Source organism: Rutidosis leptorrhynchoides, chromosome 2, assembly GCF_046630445.1.
Source record: "Rutidosis leptorrhynchoides isolate AG116_Rl617_1_P2 chromosome 2, CSIRO_AGI_Rlap_v1, whole genome shotgun sequence".
Classification (NCBI taxonomy): Eukaryota; Viridiplantae; Streptophyta; class Magnoliopsida; order Asterales; family Asteraceae; genus Rutidosis; species Rutidosis leptorrhynchoides.
In genome coordinates, this window is record NC_092334.1 from 476,872,634 (window position 1) to 476,877,057 (window position 4,424).

The window sequence follows — 4,424 nt, forward strand, 5'->3', positions numbered from 1 at the left end:
ACCCACCACCCAACTCTACCCAACTTCACCCACCACCACCCCAACCACCACCACACACCACTACCCACCACCACCAACCACCTAACACTACCACCAACCCACCACCACCACCATCAACTACCTAACACTACCACCCACCCACCACCACCACCACCCACCCACCACCACCTACCACCACCACCCACCTCTACCACCACCCACCTTCACCACCACCACCACCCTCCACCACCCACCTCCACCTACCTATCACCACTACCCTCCACCACCACCACCACCCTCCTCCACCATCACCACCACCTACCACCCACCTCCACCTACCAACCACCACCTCCACCTATAAACCACCACCACCTTCTACCACCAACCCCCACCCACCACCACCTACCATCACCACCACCCGCTACCAACCACCACCCATAACCACAACCATTAACCACCAACCACCACCACTAACCACCACAACCACCCACCATAACCACCCACCACAACCACCCACTACCAACTACCACAGCCACCACCATCACCCACCACCCACCACCAACTACCACCGCTACCACCATCACCCACCACCAACTACCACCGCCATCACCATCAATCAACAACACCAACCACTGCCACCCACCACCACGACCACCACCTACCACCACCCATCACTAACCACCACCAACTATCACAACCACCACCACCAACCACCACCGACCATAACCAACCACCATAACCAACCACCACCACTAACGACCACCATCAACCACCACCACTCACCACCACCAATCACCACCACCAACCATCAGAAAAATGTTTATCATTCATCGAAAAACATTTATCATTCACCAAAAAACAATTATCATCGGACAATTATCATTAATCGAAAAATATTTATCACTCATCAAACATTTATCATTCAGCGAAAAACTTTTATCATTCATCGAATAGCATATATCATTCATCGAAAATTATTTTTCATTCATCAAAAAATATTTATCATTCATCGAAAAAAAATTATCATTCGTCGAAAAACATTTATAATTCATAGAAAAACATTTGACATTCATCGAAAAACAATTATCATTCATCAAATAGTTATCATTTCATCAGATAATTATCATTCATACAACATTTATCATTCATTAGAAAAAAATTATCATTTATCTAAATTATTTTTCATCAAATAGTTATCATTTTTTAAAAATCAGTTTTCATTCATAAGAAAACACTAACCATTAATCACAAAATGATTATCTTGCATTAAAATATTTTATATCATCAAACATTTTAATAGAGTTACAAAAGTAGAGGAATTTCAAATAGTTGATATAATATGATTAGTTTTATATAGAAGAATAGGGCATTCCGAGAATCGAACTCGGGACCTCCCGCACCGAAAGCGAGAATCATACCACTAGACCAAATGCCCAATTATCAAACAATTATCATTCATCTAATTGTTGTCATTCATATAAAAAAAACACTTATCTTTTATCAGAATATGGTTGTCATTCATCATAATGCTATCATTCATCAAAAATTTCTCATTTATCAAAAAACATTATCATTCATCAAGTATTTATCATTTATCAAAATACCCGATAATTGATAATAATACCAAATGAATGATAAAAGTAGTTGATGAATATAAACGATGAATGATAAAAGAACGTGATAAATGATTAAAAAAAAGTACCCGATGAATGATAAAAGTATCAGATGAATGATAAAATACCCAGTGAATGATAAAGATAGCTGATGAATGATAAGTGAAGAATGACAAAATAACGTGATGAATGATAAAAATGAAGATGAATGATAAAAAGGAGGTGATGAATGATAAAAATGAGGTAATGAATGATAAAAAAAAGAAGGTGATGAATGCTAAAAATTAGGTGATAAATGATAAAAAGGTGGTCAATGATAAAAAAAATTAATGAATGATTAAAAAAGATTTAATGAACGATAAAAAAAAGATATAATGAATGATAAAAGATTTGCAAAAAAATGAGGTGAAGAATGATAAAAAAACAAGATGAATGACAAAAAAGGAGGTGATGAATAACAAAAAAGGAGGTGATGAATGATAAAAAAGAAGGTGATGAATATTCTAATTTTATCGTTCAGGGGACTTTGAGGTGACTCTGGAGGTGATGAATGATAGTTGCTGGAATATTGAGGTGACTTTGACTTATCTTGACCTGGTTTGACTAAAGCTAGAGTACCATCGTTCTTTTTTTCATTGGATAAAGGTACAACATCCATTGTACGGTCTTTATTATTACTGTAAGAAAATAGAGCAAAAATAACGATGAGATTGATTACAGTAATATTACGTAGTAATATTATTTATTATTCTCAATTAATATAATGATTTCACCTTCCAAGATCATGGGCCTGAATTAGATTTTTGTGTGTTGCTGCTAATGCCTGAGTAAAAAAAATGAGTGAGAAATTCGAAATAATGTTTTATGCATAATTTTTGGTCAAAAAAGTTAATATACCTGTTGACTTCCAACTGAAGAAGCCTTCTCAGTCAATCTCTCAAAAAGCTTCTCATTTTATTCATGCAACCTCTGTAAATTTTTACAACCCAAATAAATAGTAAGTTAGTCAAACACGGTCAAACTTGGTCAAACGTGGCCAAAACTCTGGGTTACTTGAAAAATCGGTCAAAACTCCGGATTATTCGAAAAATCAGTCAACATTGGATAAACTAGGTCAAAACTCAGTCAAGATCAGTCAAAGACAAACTTGGGTGTTCCCGTAACCACAAAAGTAGCATACCTCGATTAGTGCATCACATTTCAGGAGTTCTTCTTCAAGTTTCTTGGTGACAGCTGCAGACGCTATTCCTTCTACTGCCGAATCGGTACTGATTTGGGACTTATTCTCACTGAACTGAACAACTGCATTTAGCTGTGCCTCGATGCTTTTCATTTTTTCCTGCAACATATCATGTGATTGCAAAAGGTTTCACAAACGTATCCACTATGCTTAAATACATAAGTTGAACAGCAAAAACATATAAACTTTTATAATTGTAGTAATATTGATCAGTGGACTTCTTTATCATACTCAAGGCTTAGCTCCTAAGTCTTTTTTAACACTAAATCAACAGATATCATACTTTGACTTATCAAAGTATTATCAATTTTATAAGTCAAAGTCAAGATAAATTCTTGCAAGGTATTATACCAATCAGTCCAGCAGCTATCGCGTGCCTTATCAATATTCCAGGACTCGTTTTCTGGCTCCTTCTCTTCAAAGTGTCCTAATACAAGGCCAAATACATACATTGGAACATTTATAGCTATAAAAAGTGATATCATCATAATAAATCCTTTGTGAAGTATATTTAAAAGTACTTTCATATCCAAGTTTGCAGCTAATCTAAAAAGGACTTTCATATCCAAGTTGTTTCAATTGAAAGATATCTAATACGAATTAAAGCAAACACTGTGATACTTCAAATAATCAAATGAGAGCATTGATAATATCAAACATTACTACCACAGCCCACTAATCTTAAAGATGCACCCGGTATATTTTCAGAAGTTCCACCAACTCAAAGATATAACAGTTATAAAACAGAATCATCAACAACCGATCAAGTAAAAAAGAATACATTTCATTCTTTATAACATGATGTGTTGTGATTCGGAACTCATACTTTATATTATCTCAGCTGAGGTGATCATTTACCGTTAGCTGTTATTATATTTAACAAATCAATGACACTCGTAACCTGTACCAAATCCTCCATTTATAAGTTATAAGTAGTAACATTTATATGATTAACCTTCTAGTCGTCTCGAACTTCAATCTATAACCCCTAAGTGTCATTGCACACGAAAATATGCTTCTTATTTCTAAGTTAAATCCACACATCAACAATCAAACAGGTTTCATCCTAAATTCTAATTCGAACAACCATTTTTAACTCATCAATGTTCATCATAAATATCACAATCAGTCCAATACAGTTAACAATATAGAACTAGTCTATATATGTATAGATTAGATATAGATAAAAAAAATAAAACCTGAATAATATATTGAGTAGCGGCAGCTCGGTTATTAAGAGTTGCCAATTGCAAGGCGTAATAACCTAAGTTATCGGGTTGAGAAACACAGCAACCTTCTGATTCAACCAATCGCTGAAGCTTTTCTAAATCACCATATGCTGCTGCATTGTATACATCATCTCTCAAACTAGCTTCATCTACTGCTCCGTCTATCGTTCCGTTACCGTTATCGTTATCATTACCTGTGGCAGCATCACGATCAATAGATTCTTCAACGACTTCGATCTCTGATGACATAGTCAGATGAATTATACAGTTTTTGACTTGAATTTAGGTTTAATTGAAGAACATGATAGAGATCACAAATAAGAACCTAATCGATTTCAAGTGATGATGCTGTAACTGTAACAG

At 35.4% G+C, this 4,424-nt stretch overlaps 1 non-coding gene across 1 annotated transcript; it reads right to left on the bottom strand.

The window, feature by feature from the left end:
* Positions 1–1,342: 1,342 nt before the first annotated feature.
* TRNAR-UCG (transfer RNA arginine (anticodon UCG)) lies at positions 1,343–1,414 on the bottom strand. Its single transcript has one exon. It is a non-coding gene; the product is annotated as a tRNA-Arg (tRNA).
* Between the last annotated feature and the right edge of the window lie 3,010 nt (positions 1,415–4,424).